Source organism: Artemia franciscana, chromosome 11, assembly GCF_032884065.1.
Source record: "Artemia franciscana chromosome 11, ASM3288406v1, whole genome shotgun sequence".
NCBI classification, from domain to species: Eukaryota; Metazoa; Arthropoda; class Branchiopoda; order Anostraca; family Artemiidae; genus Artemia; species Artemia franciscana.
The window spans coordinates 36,701,911-36,728,672 of record NC_088873.1 but is presented as its reverse complement, the minus strand read 5'-3'; the positions used below and the strand labels follow the sequence as shown (position 1 = coordinate 36,728,672).

The 26,762-nt window shown below is 33.8% G+C and overlaps 1 protein-coding gene across 13 annotated transcripts in view; it reads left to right on the top strand.

Annotated features, from left to right (window-relative positions):
* LOC136033171 (GRB10-interacting GYF protein 2-like) overlaps window positions 1–26,762 on the top strand; it is a 461,255-nt gene that overhangs the window by 345,115 nt on the left and 89,378 nt on the right. For 2 of the 13 annotated variants that reach the window (XR_010618877.1, XR_010618874.1), the window contains one exon: window positions 4,761–4,964. The exons of 10 other annotated variants lie outside the window; for them this stretch is intronic. The gene's annotated coding sequence lies outside the window, so the exon portion shown is untranslated. Of the gene's footprint in view, window positions 1–4,760; window positions 4,965–8,898; window positions 9,088–26,762 lie in introns of all 13 variants that reach the window. One more of the 13 variants, XR_010618873.1, reaches the window with a different exon arrangement.

The following is a 26,762-nucleotide window of genomic DNA, read 5'->3' as shown; positions in this document are numbered from 1 at the left end:
TAAGAGTCAAAAGTGATAGAGGGCCACTAGTCCCCTCCCGGACTAGCATTCTTTTCACCAAACGCATCTGATTGGAATTGTGAGCTAGCCATTTTGTTCAAAAAAGTCCAAAGAACATATAAAAATGCCTCTAATGTACTACTACCACTACTACTACGATACTAGTAAAAATAAGGCCGAGTGTATGAAGATGAAAATTTGACAGAATATTAAAGGAGAATTTAAACTAAATCAAAACACATTATGTGCATGCACATTGTCAAAAGGGCGTATCTCAAGAATAAATTTGGGTGTTAAGTTGGAACTTTCAGAGAATACTTAAAGGGGAAAATCTACTGACAAAAAGGTAATATATGTATGTCACTACTAACGCTACTACCATTGCTACTTTTAATAATACTGCTACTACTACTACTGCCAGCACTATTACTGCTATTACTGCTATCGCTAAAACTGCTACTTCTGTAGCGAGTACTACTAAGGCTGATAATATTGAAAAAAAAAACATTTGGAGAAATGTAGGGGGGAAAGTTGAACTAAATCGGAATATACTACGTATATACAGATTGCTACGTTTGAATTTGCGTTTAAAACGTTTAATTTTACAAAACGTTGATTAAAGCGGTGTCAAATTTAACTAATTATATTGATTGTTTATTTTCATGGCTCAGCGTGCCACTTCGACAGAATGTGGTTCTGCCTTAAAAACAGAGGCGTACTTTGCTATGGGACAGGGAGAGGAGCAACTTCACCCTCCAGACCAAAGCCCCCCAAACCTCACTTTGCCCCCTCCCCTTAGCTAAAATTTTAGTTTCTGCAAAAACCTTGTCAAACTGAGATAAACCTGCATAATTCAAGTATCCAGAGAAACAAGTCAGTTTTCTTTAGTATGTCTTTGCCTTTATGATAATATATGGATAACTTTTTAGTTTTCACTGTCATTTTCACTTGATTTGGGAAAACTGGCTCCAACTTTGCCCGCTTCAGGATTTTGGCGAAATCACGCCACTGCTCTTAAAAAGCTCAGAATTTAAAATAACCAAAAGAAAAAACAGAGAGAATTATGGTTTCAGGTTATGTTAGATGGGTTCAGAAGACAAAAAAGATTTTTGTTACCCCCAAAACTTGCATTCAAATAAAGTGGCAGTTAAAATAGCCTTTTGAAAGTTATTAGTCTGGTAATGAAGCCTCGCCTGGTCGCTTGTGAAATTTTTCTCTGGAGATGAAAAACCTGTATAATATTTTGGGAACTTGTCGATTTCTTAAACAGTAAAATCAGGTGACGGGATATGTGTCTGAAACCGCTCTGGTCTAGACATTGTTTTTAAATCCCAAACAAAGAGTAAAAAAAAGATGCCACCGGTTCACATCGTTTGTACCAGGCTCTCTCTCGTGGGCTATAGACTTCAAAATGGGGTTTTGGATTACATTGTAATATGATACCGGGTACAAAAGATATTTCAATTTAAGGATATTTAATCTTAAATTTGTATTTATAATTAATTTCTTATTGTAAGATTATAACAAATCTAATACAAGATTAAATTTAATATTATTTTTAATGTTAAAGGGTACTTAAATCTAAAGTTTTTTTAGTACTAGGGACATTCAATCAAAACATGCTTTGTCACCTGGTCTCATCCTAGGTCTGATCATACCTGAAAGCTGGGATTTTTAAAGTTCTGTCTTATATTCTCTGAGGCCAACCTGACTTTTATACATAATAATGATAGATGGTAATTACCATCTATCATTATTAAAGTTCTATCTTTCGTTTATTTAAAAACTGTGAAGTTTCTAGGGTTGTATCACATTTTCGTCACTGTTGCTACGTTGAACCGCGTAATTGTTAAAGCAAAACTAATAAATTAAACTTGACAACGCTTATTGTCTGGAATAATTCAAAAATTAACAATGTGCTGTCGACTCCCAACGACAAATACAGCTTGGAATGGAAGCCACGCCTTCTGAAGTTTTTTTTTTTTTTTTTAGTTTGGTGTATCTAACTACCAAACACTGGATAACTGCATTTGGAGATCAGTTTCATTAGAAATAGAACTCTCAATTTTTTCTATTATTTTAAGGTACATGTTTCTGTGGAAGTTTCAAATTAAATTTGAAGTTTAAGAGCTTAAATCGACGACTTGCTGCGTTAAATGGGCTTTAAAGGGCAAGGGTGCTTCAGTCTCATCTAGAAGACGGAGAATATAAGGAGAGTAGAAATTTGTTATATCATGGTAAAATTGATCCTTTTCTAGAAAATGTTTAGTTTTTTCGCCTTGGTCTCCCTCCTCCTCATCCGTGTCGAACCCCCTTCTGCTGCCGATCCTCCACCAATAAAAGGTTCACCGGTGTATCCGGTTGTAAACACTTTTTGAGGATGAAATTGCCATTATTTGCTCACAAATCGGTTTTAGACCACTCAGTATGTGTACTTTGACTGCTAACTTTTGGCTTGTAGGTTGATCAGCCTGTTTTACATAAGGCCTGTAACAGTGTAAACTTTTGGCTGACTATTGGATTATTTTCAGCTGATCAATCAGAACCATTTTACATACTTACGTTTAGTTGCGGAATTGCAGTGTAAAACCACTATTTTTTAAAACTGAGTCACAATAAGAATTTTACAAAGCAGTGATCAAGGGTGGGAGAGGAAAGCAGGAAGCCAGAGATTTGGGGTGAATACTACTGCTGCTACTTATTAACAATTCATGGCAGCACCAAGTCACCTAAAACAGTATAGCTGCCCACGCTTCTCCACCTTGATCAATCCAAAGCTTCACTCTTTACCCCCTCCCTTATTTCCTTTAAATCCTTTCTTATAACCTCTTCCCACTCCATTCGGGGAAGACTCTATATGATTAAAAAGAGCAAGTCTCTTTGGGTGGCTGGATAGGTTATAATATAAAGTTCGGGAGGCTATAAAGAAGGTTGTGTAGAATAGTAGTATAGTATAGTAGTAAAGATGGTATAATAGTATAGTATAGTATACAATAGTATAGTAGATAGTATAGTATAGTAGATAGTATAGTATAATAGTATAGAATAGTAGAATAGTAGTCTTGTAGTAATAAATCCCGACCGAAACATTGTGGCTACCAGTAATAACAAAGGGAGCTCAACTCTAGTCCTGTTCTATCATGTATTACAAATTGTTGTTGGAAATAGCGTAAGACAGTAGTTTTAGAATGTCTAAACGGCATTGTGTGGTTAAAATACTTAGAATTTCTCCAGACAAGGCTTAGATATGAATAGATTTTCAAAGCAATCTTTCATATTGTTTATAAATGAAACGTTCTTTTTGGTTCCTTTCTTGGTATGCCAATTGATCTTGCCAAATGACTGGAAAATCAAGTCTATTTCTAATGGAACAAATTTTTAACTAATGCTTTTCGACCCTATTCGACAGTAATAGCTCTGAAGGCTCTTTATCCTTTTCAGTTTAAAATCTCCGTTATAATTTCAATACTACAACAGTCATACATTAGTTAAAAATGATATTTTTCTGTAAATGATTTTCAGTTTTATACAGCTACTATTATAGCTGGTTTCTGGTGTCTTATTATGGTAGTTTTAAGAATTCATTGCTAGGCTCTGCACTATCTTTTTTCCATCCATTAGTACCATATAGTTTCAAGTATCGTTTTCAAATTTGTATGATCAACTTTCCCCCTCGCTCCCTTTCCTGAGATAGGTCTAAACAATATCTTCCCCAGAAATATTAAAAAAAAAAAAAAATGGTTGTATGGATCTCAATGGATAGATCTCTGTGCTTAGTGATATCCCTAGCATGAAGAACCTCTTAACTAATGCTGTATAGTTAAACTAGAGTGGCAAGGAAGTACCGTTTCTGGAGAGACAATTAAACCACGCCTTTTAAAAAGCTGATTGGTTCTGCTTTATGAAATTTTAGACCATAAACCAGTAAAAAAAAAACTAGAAATCCCACCTGATTGGTTCTGCTGTGGGAAGCCCTGCCTTTTAACAAATAAACTCCGCCTTTTAAAGCCTGATTGTTTGTTTTTTTGTGGAAAATATTTTGGGAGTAAACAGAAGTTTTTGAGTCTTAGATTACCTTACCTTAAATGGCAGCTTGGAGCGATATAAGGATTGACAAAATCCATTGACAACTCCAGTGTGCGATAATTGGCACACTGGAGTTTGTATTAGGTTACAATTTATTAAAGAATCACTATTACTATGACATTTGATTATGTAAATTCAGGCCTATTCTTTAGCAATAAAGGCGCTTTATTATCGTTTACATGAAGACGCACTTTTTTTTGTCAAAATTTCTGTTTATTACAATATTGTCTTCTCTTAATTACAAATTCCTTTCAAATGAGCCCTTAAAAAACTCCCTACGATACCCAGTGTTCCGCTAACGGGAAAAATTCTGATTCCGATGGTAAAGTTTTCACTTCAATCCTACTCCATTTTTGAGGATTTTCATGCTATATTCAGCTTCAAGTGGCTATTATTTTCTACTTTATATTTTTTCAAAAAGTATTTTAAGTTATTGATTATTAAGGGCCGTGGTTTTTCTTCACTAGGTTACCCCAAATGACAAATAAGGGGGAATCACTCAAGTAGTAGTATAATTAAGTATAGCATAATTATAATTAATGTATAATTATATATTTAATATATAATTAATTAATGTATAATTAAGTACACTTAAGTAGTAATAAGTAAGAAGTCCTCTTGTCCAAAACTTCTGACTTATCACATTTTGAGTGATTTTTTGAATGTATTTCCAGGAAAACGGTTGAGCTCAATAAAAATCTGCAAGCGCTTCAAACAACGCCATCTACATGGATGATTTCAAACGGTGACGTCATACTTTTTGAAATATTCAATTGGCTGAAGAAATTTTTGAGAATATTTAACACAGGTCAAGTCAGCTAATAATCTTCATCGAAGCCTGCTTTGAAAATAAATAAGAGAGAAGATACTTCAAGCAGGTAAGCTAAAATCCCCGTGCACATATTCTGACAATGCCATCTGTCTAGATAGCTTCAGATGGTGAGGTCAGATCATTCAGTTTGTTGAAGCGATTTTTCGGGAATTGTTCAACTTATATCAAGTCAGAAAGTAGTCTTTAAGTGTGGTCTGATGGTCCGAACATTTTTTTTTGTCTTGTCTTGTTAAGGTTGACTTGCTGGTGTTTTTTTTTTTTTTTTTTTTTTTTTTGTTAAGAACTGATGACGGCTAGGCCTTCCCTAGGTCCTTCCCGAAATATCTCCTTTGTCTTTTTGACAGATCATTCCGCCCAGATCAATCACCCACGTTTCTTGTTTTTTTTTTTTTTCATCAAACGTCATGTATAGCCAGTGGGGTCTTAGAATGTGTTATCCGAAGGGGTAGACTGAAAATATTCTGCATAAAACATAGAAATGTTGTAATTCAGTTTTTTCTTGTTATTGGAAAGTGAGATATCCCATTTAGGGGATGTTTCTCTGCTCATTTTGTCTATAATTGTATATACTTCATAAAAAGAGATGGGCGCTGATTGGTAAAAACACCTTTTAGTTCATTTTGCTCAAAGACGATACTCGAAGATGTTTATCAGCGTCGCCAAATGTTGCGCTGCCATAAAAGTGAAAATAAGTCGAAAGTGTCATTTTTCTAGTGAACGCGCCGAATGAACGATTTTCCAAAAAGAGATGTGCCAATATAGAAAATCTAATGCGCAACCGCCTTAGCAAACTGTCCAAATGGCGCAAATGCGTCCCATCTGGCAACCCTGATGTATATATTATTTAGTAAAACGTAGCATCATTTTTTGCATATTTTAGTGAAAAAAGCTATGCTAATTGATAAATGTACATTTTTTTCTAAACAATTTCCATTTTATGCTAATGATGTTATCACAAAACATATAGTTAAAAATATTCTTTTTTGTTTTTATCAACTCTTCCAATAGGGTCTATTCGATACTGTTATAAAGTAAAGTGGGTGGAACTGGTAAGCATTCACGGTATCTGTTTCTTTGATTCGCTTATATTTATCGGCAATGTTTATGACGCTCATTTTAACTCTTAATCAATTTTCAATATTGTCACGTGCTTTCAAGTTTTGATCCTTGTTATAGAATCTCAAGCAAGGCACATGAAGTAATTTTCAACCCTCTTCCATCAAATAGGATGAGACAGAGGCCATCTTTAAAGTAAAGTTAATGGTTGGTGTCATAGGTGTATTTGTATATTGTGTCATATTATATGGTGCATTTATATATTGTGTCATGTATTATATGGTGCATTATATATTGTGTCATCTATTATATGGTGCATTTATATATTTTGTCGTATATTATATGGTACATTTATTGTATTGTGTCATATATTATATGGTGCATTTATATATTGTGTCATATAATATATGGTGCATTTAAATATTGTATCATATATTATATGGTGTATTTATATATTGTGTCATATATTATATGGTACATTTATTATATTGTGTCATATATTATATGGTGCATTTATATATTGTGTCATATATTATATGGTGCATTCATATATTGTGTCATATATTATATGGTGCATTTATTATATTGTGTCATATATTATATGGTGCGTTTATTATATTGTGTCATATATTATATGGTGCATTTATTATATTGTGTCATATATTATATGGTGCATTTATTATATTGTGTCATATATTATATGGTGCACTTATATATTGTGTCATATAATATATGGTGCATTTATAAATTGTGTCATATATTATATGGTGCATTTATTATATTATGACATATGTTATGTGGTGCATTTATTATATTGTGTCATATATTATATGGTGCATTTATTATATTGTGTCATATATGATATGGTGCATTTATTATATTGTGTCATATACTATATGGTGCATTTATATATTGTGTCATATAATATATAGTGTATTTATATATTGTGTTATATATTATATGGTGCATTTATTATATTGTGTCATATATTATATGGTGCATTTATCATATTGTGTCATATATTATATGGTGCATTTATTATATTGTGTCATATATTATATGGTGCATTTATATATTGTGTCATATATTATATGGTGCATTTATATATTGTGTCATATAATATATGGTGCATTTATATATTGTGTCATATATTATACGGTGCATTTATTATATTGTGTCATATATTATATGGTGCATTTATTATATTGTGTCATATATTATATGGTGCATTTATATATTGTGTCATATATTATATGGTGCATTTATTATATTGTCTCATATATTATATGGTGCATTTATTATATTGTGTCATATATTATATGGTGCATTTATTATATTGTGTCATATATTATATGGTGCATTTATTATATTGTGTCATATATTATATGGTGCATTTATATATTGTGTCATATAATATATGGTGCATTTATATATTGTGTCATATATTATATGGTGCATTTATTATATTGTGTCATATATTAAATGGTGCATTTATTATATTGTGTCATATATTATACGGTGCATTTATTATATTGTGTCATATATTATATGGTGCATTTATTATATTGTGTCATATATTATATGGTGCATTTATTATATTGTGTCATATATTATTATATGGTGCATTTATTATATTGTGTCATATATTATACGGTGCATTTATTATATTGTGTCATATATTATATGGTGCATTTATTATATTGTGTCATATATTATATGGTGCATTTATTATATTGTGTCATATATTATATGGTGCATTTATTATATTGTCTCATATATTATATGGTGCATTTATTATAGTGTGTCATATATTAAATGGTGCATTTATTATATTGTGTCATATATTATATGGTGCATTTATTATATTGTGTCATATATTATATGGTGCATTTATTATATTGTGTCATATAATATATGGTGCATTTATATATTGTGTCATATATTATATGGTGCATTTATTATATTGTCTCATATATTATATGGTGCATTTATTATATTGTGTCATATATTATATGGTGCATTTATTATATTGTGTCACATATTATATGGTGCATTTATTATATTGTGTCATATATTATATGGTGCATTTATATATTGTGTCATATAATATATGGTGCATTTATATATTGTGTCATATATTATATGGTGCATTTATTATATTGTGTCATATATTATATGGTGCATTTATTATATTGTGTCATATATTATATGGTGCATTTATATATTGTGTCATATAATATATGGTGCATTTATATATTGTGTCATATATTATATGGTGCATTTATTATATTGTGTCATATATTATACGGTGCATTTATTATATTGTGTCATATATTATATGGTGCATTTATTATATTGTGTCATAAGTAATGCACACTTTCAGGGTGCATTACTGAAAGGAAAAAAAATACCAAGGGAAAAAAGTTTCAACGAGTTTTAGACACGTGAGGTAATGGAGATGTTAATCCCCTCCCACTTCCCTTGTTATATCATGGCTGTTTTGCTAGGATCGATGTGCGGTTTTGCCTTTTACTTTTAGAAGCTCATGGCTTGATCTAAAACCAAGTCATTGTAATTCTAGTAAACATTAATCTAAAAATGTTTTTTTCGTAAGTGAAGAATTAAAATAGAAATAACATTCCTAAGAATACTTTCAATTAAAGTTATTTATTTAATCCTTGGTATAGCACAAATTTTCCTCTAACCTTTTGGAGGATTTAGGGAGGGCAAGACTTTTTATTATTGGTAACTTTTCAAGTTATCAATTTTTGTATTAATATATAATAATGTTTATTTATACGTTAACAAATTCAATTTTTTTTATTGCCTCTTTAAGTTAACTCTATATATATATATATATATATATATATATATATATATATATATTCAGTATTTTTGCGTGGCAACCCTGCCGTTTATTTCAGCATCGTTATCGCAGCTGAGCTGGTGCAATTTGTTTTCTCTGAAAATTTCTTAGAAAGATGTCTGAAGGAAAACGGCTTTCTGTTTATCTCTTCCAATAAACTAGCAACTGAAAATCGACAATCAATAACTCGATTGTTGTTATCCATTCAGTTTGTTACGAGACAATATAGGATAAAGCAAAAGATTCTGTAAGTATTAAAAACAATTTCTCTAACTACTAAGGTACTAAGAAAAACAACTTACGAAATTGATTAATATCTAATTAGTGCATGAAGTTTTTTAATTATAGTTAATAAATTTTAATAAACTAATTATTAAAATGAATTAATGTTGAAAAAAAATAATTTAAAATTAATTAACTAAACAATTTCAGAAAATAATTAATTAAAATTAACCTCGAAAAACCAAATAGTAAGGAAAGCAAAAAAAAAAAAATAATCATGAAGAATAGACTCTCTGGTTGATCGGTGGTGGGGGATTTCAAACCACCTTGGATGTTCTCTCCCACTTTGTTGAAAATGGGAACACCTGGTTCTAGTTTTCTATTTTCTTATTTTCTAATCCTTTATTATTTTTCTTATTTTTTATTATATTATAAGTTTTCTTATTTTCTAATCTTACATACATAATATGCTAACTATGCAAATATCTGACAGAAAGACACGCCCTGTCCTAATCCAAGAGAATACTTTGGATTAGTGTTGTTGGGTGAGAGCTACTGCTTCCAATATGCACTAGTTGCCTGTAATAATAATAAACAAAAACATTGCTTGTTTAAAGTCAGTGTTTTGATCTCTGTTTCTTTGAATGCCAAAACTTTTATGTTTTTTGCATCAGAAAAAAATATGCTAGCTAACAACCAGCTTTATTGACTGTGCCAAAGGCTCACTGCACCAGCCTAAGAACCTCATTCTGTTTGAGCGGACGATCAGGCTCCTTGAATTCTAAGTCAAAAAGCAGCTTCTATATTAGACTTAGTGGACCTCCACGTCATAATTCCTATGTTATAAAAATAAAAAGTTTAGCTAAAGAGCCAACTTTCAACCCTGTCTGGCGAAAGCCTCACCACACCCGCCTAAGAACCTCAGTCTTTGTGAGCAGACCATAAGGCTCCTTGACTTCTAAGTCAAAAAGCAAATTCCATGTCAGAGTTTGTTGACCTCCACGTCACAATTCCTATGTCATAAGAATAAAAATTTCAGCTAAAGAGCCAACTCCATCACCCCTGTTTGGCGAAATTCACCACACCAGCCTAAGATCCTAATTCAGTCTAAGTGGACGAACGGTTTCCTCGACTTTTACTTAATAAAACAGAAGAGCAAAATGAAGAAAAGCTGGTAAAGAGCAAGAGACTCTTCATCAGCCTATGAGCTTTACTCTGACTGAGTGGAAGATAGGGTTCCTCCACCTCTGCGTCGGAAAACGATTTCTACGTCAGACATCTTCTGACTTCCGCTTCACTGTTCTTATGTTAGAAAAAGGTAACATGTTATCTAAAGAGCCATCTTCATCGACTTTATCTCTGGAAAAAAGCTCGCTTCGCAAACCTGAGAGCCTGGTTTTGTTTCAGTCGACGGTCAGATCCCTGGACTTTCTGAAGTGGTTCCTGCTTCTCTCAAGCCGTAGTTCAGGTCTTTGAGATTTCCGAATGACGGCCGCCTTGACAAGCTAAAAACTGCATAATAAGGTCTTCGTCATCAGATTACTGATATTTTGAGTTTCTCTGATATGATATTGTTCGAATTATGCGGGGAATTGTTAGAATTATGTGGGGAACTAAGAGAAATTAAAGCCGTTTGAAAACGGAACATATTTAGTGACGGGAAGGTATGCTTGTCCCGATGATTCGTCTATTTTCTCTCTGTTTTTGTAAGTTGTAAGTCCGTTATTAATGTTGTGGTCGGAGTCAGAAGACTGAGTCTACACTTATTATCCCCCCCCCCCCACACACAAAAAAAACAAGAGCTAAGATCTCACATGGCCCTTGTGACGAGGCCGGAAGAACCAAGACTCATATGGTATGAGCTCTAGAAAACTTCTGAGAATCAATATATTGGTTTAAAAGGAAAATCAGAGGCTTAATGCCGATTGGGATTTTAAATAAGAGCCCTGAGTCACGATGTCCTTCTAAATATCAAAATTCATTAAGATCCGGTCACCCACTCGTAAGTTTTAAATACTTCATTTTTTCTAATTTTTCCTCTCCCGTCAGCCCTTCAGATGGTCGAATCGGGGGAAACGACTTTATCAAGTCAATTTGTGGAGCTCCCTGACACACCTGCCAATTTTCATCGTCCTAGCACGTCCAGTAGCACCAAACTTGCCAAAGCACTGAACCCTACCCCCTATCTCCCCCAAAGAGAGTGAATCCAGTACGGTTACGTCAATCACATATGTACGACATTTGCTATTTCTACAAACCAAGCTCCATCCCGATTCCTCCACTCCAATAACAGATCTGGTCGGGATTTGAAATAAGAGCTCTGAGACATGGGTTCCTTCTAAATATCAAATTTCATTAAGATACGGTCACCCGTTTTTAAGTTAAAAATACCTCAATTTTTCTAATTTTTCCAAATTAACATCCCCCCGCTCCTCCAAAGAGGACAGACCCGTTCTAATTATGCCAATCACGTATCTAGAACTTGTGCTTATTCTTCCCATCAAGTTTCATCCCGATCTTTCCAATCTAAGCATTTTCCAAGATTTCTGTTTTCCCCCTCCAACTCCCTGTCCCCGGATCCGATTCGAGTGGAAAATTGAGCATCTGAGACATAAGACCCTTGTATACATCAATTTTAATTAAGATCCGATCATCTATTCGTAAGATAAAGATAACCGAATTTTCACTGTTTCCAAGAATTCCAGTTTCCCCCTCCAGCTCCCCCCAATATCACAGGATCTGGTCGAAATTTAAATAAGAGCTCTAAAGCACACGATCCTTCTAAATATCAGATTTCATCAAGGTCTGATAAGATCTTAATAAGTGATAAGTTGGTAAGTTACAAATACCTTATTTTTCTAATTTTTCCGAATTATCACCCCCCCCCCCCCCCTCAACTTCACCAAAGAGAGCGGATCCGGTCCGGTTATGTCAGTCACGTACCTTGGACATGTTTTTATTCTTCCCACTCAGTTTCATCCTGATATCCGCTTTCAGTACTTTCCGATATTTCCGGCCCCCTCCCCCCAATGACGCTGGATCCGTTCGGGATTTAAAACAGGAGATCTGAGTTACGAAATCCTTCTGAATATGAAGTTTCATCAAGATCCGATGACTCCTTCGTAAGTTAAAAATACATCATTTTTTTCTAATTTTTCAGAATTAAACCTCCCCCCCCCCAATTCCCAGCTTGCCTCATGGCAAAACGGCTAGTGGATGGACGGTGACATAGGATTTTTCCTGTACCCACTACTCCCAGGGACACAACGAGACGGTTGCCACCACTTCCACCCGAGTCGTGAAGAGGGAATGTAAATTATGGCCCCTAAAGGGCGTCCGAAATCTTTATTTTTACGATTTACTCTTAATTTTTTTCTTTTATCCTACAATTTATCTGTTGTTTTTTTTTATCAGAAGTTCTGCATTCAGAGTTAAAATGATAACACACCCATTGAAAGCTCATCAAAGGAACACTAAATCTTAAAGTTATCTACATTTTCAACAACTAATTCCTTCTTCAATAATTTTCCTATTTTCTCTGTTTTTATGAAGTTGTGAAATAGGAATATTTGTTCGGGAGTTACTCCGAATTAAAATGGTAGCACACCCATTGAAAGCTCCCGAAAGATTCCCAACTTCTTGACGTTTTTACTATCTGTCCTATAACTTATTTTATTTTTTACTTAATTCACCAATTCTGTTGCTTGTTTTCTTCGAGGACCTCGGACAATTACCCCGAGTTTAAATTGTATCACAACTATGGATCATAAAGAACGTCCGAAACCTCCAAGGTTTTAAGATCCTTCCTATTTTCTATTTAATTTTCTATAAAATTCATTGAAACATTTGAAAAAAAAAATTATGGTTTTTCCCATTTTAAACTGATTAAACATAAATTAATTTCAGTCACTTAAATTATTAAATTAGAAAACAAGTTTTTTCAACTGAAAGTAAGGAACAACTTTAAACTTAAAATGAACAGAAATTATTACGTATATGAAGGGGGTATCCTCCACAACACCTAGCTCTTTACGCTAAAGTATTTTAGTACTTTTAAAAAAAGGTTCTTACTGTTGTAATTAAACAAACATAGTGTTTTAGGAGTAGTTCTTAAGGAATTGGGACAGGAAACTTTAGGGTAAAGAGCGAGGTGTTGTGTACAGAGGTACGTAATACTTTCTGTTCATTTTAAGTTTAAAGCTGCTCCTTACTTTCAGTTGAAAAAACTTGTTATTTTGATTTAATTTCTGATTTATTTTAAATAGTACCAGGAAATCTGGCTACTCCTCCAAGGAAAAATCCCTCCTCCTCAAGGATTTATTATCTAGACAATTCAATTCATATGAAAATTTACACTGGACAAAGAACTCTTAACATCCCAATGCGCAAAATTGAGGCGGCAATGACAAAATAAGACATAAGAAGAATTTTGTACAGGAATTCTGGCAAATTTCCCCAGTGTAAAATTTCCCCTGGCAAATTCACCCCCTGGAAACTTCCCTATCCTTGGAAAATCTCACCATCATTAAATCCCCTTTCCCTCCGGAAAATGTATGGATACTTCCCAGTAACAAACACTATAAGTAAACAGTGGGCAAATTTTCACTTTAAAGACCTTTCGTCAGGGGCTCTGATGGATAATAATATCTCCAAAGGCATAGTTATTCGGCCTTTCAACAATGATAAACAAAATGGCTATCTCAATTTTGATCAGACAATTTTGAAAAAAAAGCGATTTGGGAGGGGGCCTGGTTGCCCTCCAATTTTTTTTAATCACTTTAAAAGGACACTAGAACTTTTAATTTTCATTTGAATGAGCCCTCCCACGATTTTCTAGGACCACTGGGTCCATCATCCTTGAAAAAAAAAACGCATCCGTGATCTTAATTCTGGCAGAAAATAAAAAATTCCACATTCTTTCAGATAGACCTTTACAGTAAAGGTTTTACAGCAAAACTCGATGGTGTGATTTTATTAAGATTCTATTACTTTTAGGGGCTGTTTACTCCGTTTTTTGAAAATCGGGCAAATTTTCTCGTTCTAGCAACCTTTGATGGCCAAGACTAAACTTAGTTATATATTTGAAATCAGCATAAAATCCCGATTCATTTAATATGTCTATTGGTATCAAAATTCTGGTTTTTAGAGTTTCGGTTACTATTGAGCCGGGTCCCTCCTCACAGTTCGTTACCACCAACCGTTTGAAAATTGCAGATTTAATGTATATCCCTTACTCTTTACGTTAATGTTTTCCGGTATCCATTTTTTTTTTTTTTTTTTTAGTTTACAACGCTGTGTTGATTAATACTGGGGACGAGGTATTACCCCACAGATTAAGATATTTGGATACTTGGTCATCTCAGAATTTTTTGGGTGGGGAATTGGCCTTTTTTTGATTGCCAAAATGTTTCTAGATTAACGCTTACTTTGTGTTGTTTTTATGCTTACTTTTTCAATTTTTAGCTTTCCATCTTATCTTAATCCTGGATCGCTCAAAAATTTTGCAATTAAATTAAATGATATTATTAATTAATTTACTAAAATATGTTAATGAATCAGTCATTTAATGGTCCTAAAGATTTTTTTTTTCATAAATTATTTCATTTTCTACTTAATTTGCCAATTCTGTTGTATTTTTCTTCGAAGTTAGGACCTGGATTAACGCCGATTTTGTGTTATTTATGCTTACATTTTTAAATTTTCTATCTTGTCTTAATGCTGGATTCATCAAATCTCACGTAGCTTATTTTGATGGTTTGATATACGTTTTCTTCTTTAAGCATCCACGTTTTGCATATTCAAATTATCTTCCAATACCTCTTTTCCAAAATGCCAGCTTATTTTGCACACATGTTTATTCTTAAAACCTGGAAGAAAACACTACTTCTGTCCAGTCATTTAGCTATGTTTCTTGAATTTTTTTTTTGGATGGGGGGGGGGGAGGGTCTAGTAAACAATTTATTTGCTATCTAAATTTCGATTCTGACGCAATGAGTCATAACGCAAACATCTTTTTTTTTTCTTTACTGATTAAGCATATAGAAACCATATCACCAATGATTTCTATCTCAATGGGACATTATCCAATTTTACTGTCTATCATATTATTCAATTAGCAATACTGGTTGCACTTCTTTATTAAGGGGGAGGGTCATGTATGTATCATATATAAGTCAATCGGTCAATATTGGTCTGAAGCATAATAGTCAATCGAATAGATTTCCTGTAACTAATAGCTTTTAGGCGTGTTGTTTCAATCTAGCCAAAAAGTGCATTGTAGAAATAGAAATATATAGCTATATTATAATATAATATATCTATATTTCATAATATAAATATAGCTATATTTCTATATAAAATATAAATATAAATATAAATATATAAAATATAAATATAAATAGATAGATATAATAAAATATAAGATATAATAAATATAATAAATATGAATAAATATAAATAAATATAAATATAGATATAATAAATATAAATAGATAGATATAATAAATATAAATAGATAGATAAATAGATAGATATAGATAAAATATAAAAATAAATAGAAAATATAAATATAGCTATATTTCATTTGTAAAGCTCTACTGTGAATCATGTTACTAATGTGAATACTGTGAGTCTGTGAATCATGTTAGTTGTGTTCTTCTTTCATTCAGCTATTTAGAGGAGGGGTTGTACATTTGTAACTGATAAACATTTATTTTAATAACTAAACCTCGGTTTTAAGAGGTGAGCAATCATCTATATGTGTGATTATTTAAACTTTATGTTTTAACCTTTTTCCGATTTTTAGACAATCTCAGTAAAAAAAAACCTAATTATTAACAAACTGATTATTTTACGGATTAATTGACCTGATATTCTGTAATATATGTCAAATCAGTCTGTCTATTTATACTCGAAGGTGCAAAATGAGGGTGAACTTATCCTTCTAGAGTCCAGATGAGAACTTTTTTATGGTACTTGGTATTAACCAAGTGACATATAGCGATCGAAAATTCTGCCGGTCTGTCGGTCCCGGTTTTGCTACTTTAGGCACTTCCAGGTAAGCTAGGACAATGAAATTGGCAGGCGTATCAGGGACTGGATCAGATTAAACTAGAAATAGTCGTTTTTCCGATTTGGCCATCTGGGGGGAGTAGGGGGCCGGTTAATTCGGAAAAATAGAAAAAATAAAGTATTTTTAGTTAACGAATGGGTGATGAGATCTTAATGAAATTTGATATTTGGAAGGATATCGTGCCTCAGAGCTCTTATTTTAAATCCCGACCAGATCCGGTGACATTGGGGGAAGTTGGAGGGGGGAACCTAAAATGTTGGAGGGGGGAGTCTTAAGGGGGAGAATTGACCCCGTTCTGGTCTTGGTTTTAGCAACCATTACTAGTTCCGTTGAGTCCAGTTTTGACACTGCCCCACAAGATAGCTTGCCTCATGGCAAAACGGCTAGTGGCTGGACGGTGACGTAGGCTTTTTCCTGTACCCACTACTCCCAGGGACACAACGAGACGGTTGCCACCACTTCCACCCGAGTCGTGAAGAGGGAATCTAAATTATGGTCCCTAAAGGGTGTTCGAAATCTATATTTTTACCATTTGCTCTTTATTTTTTTCTTTTATCCTACAATTTATCTGTTTTTTTTTGTTTTTTTTTTTTATCAGAAGTTCTGAATTCAGAGTTAAAATGATAACACACCCATTGAAAGCTCATCAAAGGAACACTAAATCTTAAAGTTTTCTACATTTTCAATAACTAATTCCTTCTTCAATAATTTTCCTATTTTCTCTGTGTTTATGAAGTTGTGAAAAAGGAATATTTGTTCGGGAGTTACTCCGAATTAAAATGGTAGCACACTCCTTGAAAGCTCCCGAAAGATTCCCAACTTCTTGACGTTTTTACTATCTGTCCTATAACTTATATTATTTTTCACTTAATTCACCAATTCTGTTGCTTTTTTTCTTCAAGGACCTCGGACATTATCCCGAGTTTAAATGGTATCACAACTATAGATCATAAAGAACGTCCGAAACCTCCAAGGTTTTAAGATCCTTCCTATTTTCTGTTTTATTTTATATAAATTCATTGAAACATTTGAAAAAAAAATAACGAATTTCCCATTTTAAACTGATTAAACATAAATTAATTTCAGTCACTTAAATTATTAAATTAAAAAACAAGTTTTTTCAACTGAAAGTAAGGAACAATTTTAAACTTAAAATGAACAGAAATTATTACGTATATGAAGGGGGTATCCTCCACAACACCTAGCTCTTTACGCTAAAGTATTTTAGTACTTTTAAAAAAAGCTTCTTACTGTTGTAATTAAATAAACATAGTGTTTCAGGAGTAGTCCTTAGGAGATATACGAGAAAAAACTAAAAAACTAGATTTAGAAACATTTACGGCAAGTTAAATCAAACCAAATTGAAAGGACCTCGAAGAGGTCCACTAACTGTGTACGAACCTCATCCTCTGTTCCCCCAGAAGTAAAAAGAGTGGTATCATTGGCAAAAGTAATAAGAAAATCCGAGGTTGGCAACGTATGGTTATGGGTACGGGAGAATGTTGGACGACATAGATGACAGCAATAAAGAAGTTCTAACTGTAAAAAAAATGCATAAAGAGGTTCTAACTGTAAATTAAAAGCAGTACTGGCACTAAAATTGACCCTTGAGGGACCCCCTTGTCAACACTTGATGGTGAGCGAAAAAGCGGATCAAAAAAAATTATTCAACCAGACATGAAAGACTTGAACCAAAATAACACACTACCTCTTACGTCAAAATAAGAAAGTTCTCAGAGAAGAACACATTGGGTTAAAGAATCAAAGGCTTTACGAACATCCCGGAAACAAAGCAACAGGAATCAAAAGGGAGTCTAGTGCAGGGTGAAGATAATTCAGTAGAACTGCACAAGCATGCTCAGTTGAATTTTTTAATCGAAAACCAAATTGAAAATCGTGAAAAAAATCTTTAGAAGTAAGAAAATTATCAAGACGAGAAAGCATCGCCTTCTCGAATGTTTTGCTAAACAAAGGCAATAAAGAAATTGGCCGATAATTGGCTGGATCATTTTTTGCCCCCTTCCCCCCGCCCCTTATATAATGTGATGACTCGAGCCCGCTTGTGACTACTCGGGAAAATACCATGCTGAAAGGAGAGGTTAATAAGTTTTATTGAAGGAAGTATGACCTTATTTACATTAGTAGAAATATTATCAGGGTCGGACGATAAAATATTTTTCAATCCCAGAATAATTTTAGTAATTTCTATCTCCGTCGCTAGTTCCAAAAACCTTGATTTAATACAAGGTGGCCCAAGATAAGACCTGAAATTGGATCTTGAAGGAGAAGAACTAACAACCGAAGCGGTCCTTTTACCAATATTCGGAAAATATGAAGTAAATGCATTTTGAATATTCAGCTCACCCTCGATAATTTTACCATCGAGATCCAAAAAAGAAGGAACTGACGGAGACTGAAGAGAGGGCGTAAGGACAGAATTTATAACCTGCCAAGTTTTTCGAGTATCTTTAATGCAATCTGAAAAACAATTAAAATAAAACTAGGATTTTGCCTTTCGACACACAGAATTGTAAATTTTAAATCACGGAAAGCAAATAACTTTCCTGGAGGGACTAGCAGAGTTAAAGGCTCTCCAGAGTTTATTAATTCTCATACAGCTCCTATGGAGACCATGGATTTAGAGGAAAGGCCTTAATAATGGTAGATGGTAATAAGATTATCCCCATTACCTCTAGCTATTAATGTCAGGTGATTGATTTTCTTTAAACGATAATTTCGACTGGAACTTCGGTTGGCCTCATAAAATATAATAGGAAATGCCTTCTTATTCTTGCGACTAGAAGGTGAAACAGAGCAAATATCAAAGACAGCTTCTTTAATACTCATAAAAAAATATTAAATAAATGGTAAAAATTAGAATCACTCTCGACTATCTCGACTAAAATTAGAATCATAGTCGACTATGAGAGTTCAAAGAGTGAAGAGCTAAACCAGTTTTCAATTGAATTGGATATAGTCCTTGCTAAGAATTTGATGAACTTGCGTGAATAACCAAGCACATATTACAAACGTGAGTACTTTTGGGGCGGCAAATTGGAACATTCTGTTCTTGAAATTTGTTACCTGTAGTGTTCACCCCCCCATTGTGACTGAAGATTGTAAAATGGCAAAATATAAACCGTTTGATCTTGTCCTAGCTTCATTTCAAGGATATCCCTTATGGCCATCAGTAGTTATTAAAACCACCAAAGACCAGAAAAATCAAGCGAGATATCTAGTCTTTTGCTATGGCACCCACTCGGAGCATAATATAGCTGAAGCACACATCCGCAACTGGAATGACCATTTTAAAGAAGCTTGTGCGAGGACAGATAAAGATGTAAATAAGGCTTTTGAAGAGCAGCGCTTATCCCCTGATATTTTCAAGACTCTAAGTAAGTCCTACTTATCACTACCCGCTAAAACTAAAGGAAAATCCAGCCTAGCACCATTAACTCCAACTTCTGCAGCAGCATCAAATTTAAAAGAAATAATAAATGAAACTCAAGAGGAACTAATGAGCACTAAGTCTAACCTAATGAATGATATTTCTCGTGTCGTATCAAATACAATGAAAGATCGCCGAGCTTCGAAAATTATAAGTGAAGATATTGTGAACGAAGTTTATAATTCGATTTCCCTTGAATATAATGCCAAATTTGAAAAAATTGAAACAACCCTTCGAAAACTTTATAATGCCGTGAACTTGCTTGAAAATAAAATCTCTAACTTAGAAGACAAGTTTGACCAACTAGAGCAGGATGCCTTACTTGATAGCCTAATTTTCTACGGTGTGAAACCAAACCCCAATGTGGAACTGAGAGAAAATCTTAATGGAGTGATAACACAAATAATGGGCTTGCAAGATTTTAAAGAAATGGACCTCTTAAAGGTTAATCGATTCCGCATACCTGCTAATCAAACTGAGAATGTGAAAATCGCCCCAGTTCTAGTAAAATTTTCAAGCTTAGATACTGCTCGTAAAGTGTTTGCAGCAAAAAGTAAGTTGGCAAAGTCAGGTGTATTTGTTTTAGAAAACCTAACTAAAAAGCGTCGGGATCTATTAAACGCGGCTCGTAGCACCTTTGGCCCAAGAAGTGTTTGGTCTGATCACGGTCAAATTCTAGCCAAAGTTCCTGGTGAAACTCGTATACGCAAAATAAATTATTTGCATGAATGTATTAGTATGTGACTGGTTAATATTTTCTTGATGCGTATCCTTTCCTAAGTCATTCTTTTTTACAGTTTATTTTTATTTCGTTTCATTTTTTTTTTCATGCTCATGGTTCATCCCGATAGTACCTTCTGTGCTATTAATTATTTATGTGTTTATAATCCTTTGACAGGTTTTTCTTTCGTAATAGATTTAGGTAAAGATTTCTTTTTTGTTCATCTGGTGATTTAAATGGACTCCAAGTAAAACCTGCTTTTGTCAATATTTTAAGTCGTGAAAGACGCCTTTGCGAGCTTGAAAATAATCCTTTTGATCTAATTAGTATTGTGAATAATTCTGTGGGTCAGGTTAATCAAAACCTGACTAATATAAACCCTGTTTGTAATAGTAAATATGTTTCGGAATTGGGGGGAGAGGAGGTTACCAAAAGAAATTATTCTCTGACTGCACTTCAGCTTAACATTCAGGGTCTTTCCTCGTCAATAGATAATTTAAGACAAATAGTGTCGGATGGACAGCCTGATGTTGTTGGTTTGTGCGAGACATTTTTGGATTCTGGCAATGAAATGCTATTGGATATCCATGGCTACAAAATGGAACATATAAACCGCTGCAAGATGGCTAAAGGAGGTCTTGCCATGTATATATCTAGTAATTTGCATTATTGCTTACGGGATGACTTATCAAGGAATTTTGAAGGTATTTTTGAGTCACAATTTATAGAAATTAGAGTTAATGGTATTGATCTAATCATAGGTAATATTTATCGTTCTCCTAGTGGCGCGGTTTCGTTGTTTCTTCGGAATCTTGAGGAAATACTTGACTTAATATTGAAACGTCCGTGTCAGTTAATCATAATGGGTGACTTCAATATAAATTTGATGGATTCAAATTCTTCGGCTTCAGTCGATTTTCTTTCCACCATGCTTGCCGCAGGAGCTCTACCAACTACACCCATCCCCACACGAGTAACTTATGTTACAGATTTTTTGATTGACAATATCTTCTCTACGCTTTGCTTGAAAATAAACTCAATTTTAGTTACTGATATCTCCGATCATTTTCCCATATATTCTCGGTTCAGTTTTAATCGGGGAAGGAATAACCGGGCTCAAGTGTTTGATTCCTATTCTATTAGGTTTGGTGAAAATGAGTTATCTCTTCTTGGTTCTAAATTAGCGAAAAATTCGTGGAGCTTATTTGATAATAACAAGGATTTTTCTTGTTTATTTGAGTCGTTTTATGGAACCATAAAAGAGGCTATTCTTAACATTTGTAAAGTACCACCTTCTAATCGCAGGTCTAAAAGGATTATTCCTCTAAACCCATGGATGACATCCGGACTTCTCAAAAGCTGGAGAAGGAAAAATAATCTCTGGAGGTATTATAAATGCGCTACACTTTCAACGAGTGCTATTCGTCTTTGTCAATTCAAGATTTACCGGAATATATATAATTCCTTGTGTAGGAAAGCCAAATCTCTCTATTATCTAAATAATTTTGCTGCGTGTAATAAGGATATTCGTAAAACTTGGAAGGTAATAAATTCTGTGCTTAAACCTGGTTCTCAATATAGCTCTTTACCTATGAGTCTGGTCATTGGTGATGAGACTGTGGAGGGTGAGCTTAATGTCCAAGAAGCATTTACTTCATTTTTCGCTAGTATTGGTAATAATATCGCTTCCACAGCTACTTTTTCTCGGTCTAAGACGGACTTTAGATCTTACCTCGGGCCGTCTTGTGTTAAGTCTATGTTTCTAGAGCCAGTAACAGAAATTGAAATTTCTAAAATTGTTAATGGCTTGAAAGACTCATCTTCATCTGGGCCAGATTCTATTCCTACTAAGGTAGTTAAATCTATTCTTCCTTCAATAGTTGTGCCTCTTACAAAACTTGTTAATCTTTCATTTAAATATGGGGTTTTTCCAGATCCTCTCAAGCGTGCTCGGATTATTGTTCTGTATAAAGGTGGATCAAGAAATGATCCAGCAAATTATCGACCAATTTCAATTTTATCAGTATTTAGTAAAATCTTCGAAAAGGCTATGCTTTCTCGTCTGCTTAAATTTCTAAAATCTAAAGAGTTTCTTCATGATTTTCAATTTGGTTTCCGAATGAAGCACTCCACTGAGCATGCCTGTATGACCCTTTTGAATTTTATACATTCTGAATTGGATTCGGGATTAATTCCGGCAGCTATATTCCTGGATATTCGCAAGGCATTCGATTCCTTAACCCATGAAATTCTTCTATCGAAGATGTCTCATTTTGGCATTAGGGGTAATGTATTTTCTTGGTTTCAATCTTATTTGAATGATAGGTTAATTTCTGTCAATCCACAATTTAATTTCTGTCAATCACAAGTGAATTTTGGCGTCCCTCAGGGATCAGTTTTAGGGCCAGTGCTATTTTTGATTTATATAAATGATCTTTTTTACGCAGTAAAAAAGCAGAAACCTATTCATTGCTGTAGACTCTGTCATCCTAAACCTTCCCTTGCCCATAGTGCCAGCTATAGTTCACCATCTTCTGATGTCCTTGTTTGTTTTGCTGATGATAGCACACTCGGCACTTCGGGGAACTGTGAATCCGAGCTTCGATTAAACTTGGAATACTTGTTTGAGAGAGTAATTTCATGGCTTGATGCTAATTTTCTTACCCTAAATTATTCAAAATCCAATTTTTTGATATTTTCGCATGTTTCTCAGATTTATCCCAAGTTATCAGAAATTCATCAGCCAAATGGGATAATTCACAGATCTAAAGATCGATATGTTCGTTTTTTGGGCATTCTTGTTGATGAAAATTTGTCTTTCAAGCGTCACATTGATTTGATTAAAATGAAGATATGCAGGAGTCTCGGTATTTTAAGGAAACTCAAACATATTTTCCCTGGATCAATTTTGGAAATCCTTTTTCACTCCTTGATCCGATCTTACGTTTCCTACTGTCCAATAGTATGGATGTCAACCTTTCCTTCACTGTTAAAACCACTTTCTAAGGTTTATAATAAAGCTAGAAACCTCATTAAGGAAACTAACCGTTCAAGAGTTATCCCATTACTTGATCTCGAGTCACTGTTTATTCTTTCGTGTGCATGTTTTACTTTTTCTCAGCTTCATGGTGACCTCCCCCGTCCCCTAAGTGTTCAGCCATCTTTCACCTCTGATCAGAAGAATTATAATCTTCGCAATACCGAAAATCATATTCAAGTTCCTTTTACTCCTTGTGTAAGGTCAGACTTTAATCCTTTAATTGCGAGTTACATTGTATGGAATAAGTTGCCCGAATCAGCTCGAAGGTGCCACTCATTCGGTTTGTTCAAAAAAATTATTAAAAATTCATTGGCTTCTTAGAAATTATTTTATCCCTTTTTATATGTGTATATGCGTGTATGTATGCATATATATTTCCTGATTATTTCATTGGAGTCTATTTTATCTACAGATCTACTTAATTAATTTAGTCTGTTCAATCTATTAGTCTATTTAGTTTTGTTTTCTATAGTTTTTCATTTTATTTATACTTTCCTCTCTTCTCCTTTTTGCTCTTCTCTCTGTGAGTAAGTGATTATTTTTTTTCTTCTCTGAGTAAGTGGCTCGTTCATTTTCCCCTTTTTTACAGGCCAAAGAGCCTTTGGGGAAATAGTAAAATGTAATATTGTATGTGTGTTTCGTGATGAATAAATCTTATCTTATCTTATCTCAAAATCACCCCAAGATATTTCTGCCAATCTTGACCTAAGAAGTGTCAATTCCACTTCACCAAAGCTAAAAGGCCTCTTACCAGACTAACTAGTCCTCTCAATAGTCAGTTATCAAAATAGTATCTAGAATAAACAGGGAGATGATTAGAAATGTCACTCACTAAAACATAATTTTGTATCAAGATAGACGTACAGAAAATATTGTCAATCAGAGATTATGTACTCTGTTATCCGAGATAGGGTACATATAGAAGGTAAAGTACCTGCGGCAAGCATGGACGAAAGAAAATCCAAAGATACGGAAGACCTTATATCCATCAAATTTATATTAAAATCTCCCATAACAATTAACTCAGTCGACTGTTCGATTATGGTTTCCTGTAGATCATTAAGGATGCGTAGAAACAGAGGAATAGATCCACTTGGAGATCGATAAATAATCTCAAAACCCTTGTCTCCACATTCAATATTTCTGGTAGATTCATTCTAAGAGTATATGGGACATATTCCCTTGTATAGAAATATACAAGGCAAGACCACCCTTGGGCATCTTTTGTCGACTCAGCCCCTCCATCTTATAACCTTGCAAATCCAAAAGCATATCATTATTAGAATCTAAGAAAGTCTCACATAAATCAACAATATCAGAAATAATCTGTTTTAGATGGTCAATTGAGGAACAAGGACTTGAATATTCAAATGGAGCACTTAAAAATATTCATCCCGTTTGGCAGCCTCCCTTACATTAGAAACATATTTACTCGTTACTGAGGGGCTCTTTGTCGTCAAATCACTATTAACGTGCCCAATAGAATTATTAATCATGGTAAAACATTTTCTAGCTAAAAAAGGCGTCCTTCAATTGGACGCGTACCTAATTTGCCATTAAAAAGAGACAACAAATTTTAGATATGGCATTAAATCATAAAATATACACGCAAAAAAAAATAAAATAAAAGTGTGTAAACCCAATCTGCGAATGATCAAATTTTTCGATCAAATTTCGCGGGCAAATGTGCCCGCGGTCAGTCCTCACATTAAATTTACCGAAACAATCTCTTGCCGCATTTAAATCTTCACGGCGCTTTTTTGTAAGCGATTCGGACAAAAATATTCCACTTTTTGCTAGTTTAATCTTTGCTTTGAAAACAATTCGAGCTATTTCACCATTCACCATTTCACCATTCACCGTTTTCACCATTTCTGAAGTGTATTAGCACTGACCATACTTTAGACTGATCGTTAGAAACATTCAAACTAAATCGATAAACATTTACAATATTATTGGCTTAAAAACCAGGGACCAGCATCTTGTCTTTAATGATAACCAGTATTTCTTTCTTTAGTTCATTTCCAGGCCTCTGCTTTACTGCATCCATCACTAAGCAATCCAACATCCTTTCTTGTTGAAAATCATCAACTTTCGATGTCAATGACAAAATCCTACTTTCCAAGCTTTTAACCATTGCAAATAGTCTTTTGAGCGATTATTCTATTTCATGAAATTTTGGGTTGTGAACAATGGAAATAGCATCGTGTTTTTTTTTTTTTTTTTTTTTTTTTTTTTTTTTTTTTTTTTTTTTTATATATATATATATATATTAGAGTATCAATTGATTGATTTGCTGTATCAGGATCTGATAGTTTAGCCTTAACTAGACGGGAGATCTCAAATGTAAGATTCGCTCTTATGCGATTTAATTTATCCTGGGTAAAAGCTATTTTTTGTAGGATTAGGTTAGGTGCCAGTGAATCTTCTGTAATACTGCCCTAGGTTCTACTGCCCTAGCAATGATGATCCAATATATTTCTTAATTATCAAATATATTGGACAACTTTCCAATATATTCACCACTAGCAAATACATTGGATGATTTTCCAATATATTTTGCGAATTCAAGCGTGATTAACAGTGAAGCCTCCGAAAGAAACTGCCCTAGCAATGATGAAGCATGGACGGTTAATAGATATACATATCTATTAACAAATGAACTAACCTCCTTTTCATACAATCCCTATAAGGGGGGAATTTTCACCAGATTTTTCTTCTCACTCAATTGGACTATCTGTCTTGGCATTTTCTACAAATAGCCATGACTTGGTGCCCACAACTATTTATTCTGCAAAACGCTCGTTGGGTTTAATGCTAGATAAGGTGATGACGATTTATAAATGTCTGGAAACGAACCCAATTTGGTAAATGCGTTTCCAACATCTTTTTCCGTCCTTTTGTGAGCACTAAGGTTATTCGAGAGAAATTTCAAATTAGTCTCTGCATCTCTGCCACTTGGTGCTCGGAGAGATTGTCGTAGCAAAAAACTGTACATCTTGATATTCCTTTAGCACCAGTTTTTGACTGCAAAACAAGTGCAGGCCAAGTGGAATAACCTTTGAAGCTAGCGAGAACAATATCAAAAGTCTTGAATTTTAGTTCAAAGTCATAGCAATGAGAATAAATCATTACTAATCTTTGAATGGGGCAAGAAACCCAAGTTTTCCAATGCACGAGTCAGATGATAATAGTGCCGAATACTAACTCAGATTCACAACCATACATAATCCTTAATCCTTAATCACATACAAGTTTATAAATTCATCTAACAAGTTTCAATTGTAAGTTCAAAACTGACTCATTGGTTATTTATTTCGAAAAGGTACAGAGTTCTGCCGGCTATGAGGGGGTTCACCCCCTTGTAAATACCTCGCTCTGTACACTAAAGCTTAAATTTTGTCCCAATTCCTTAAGAA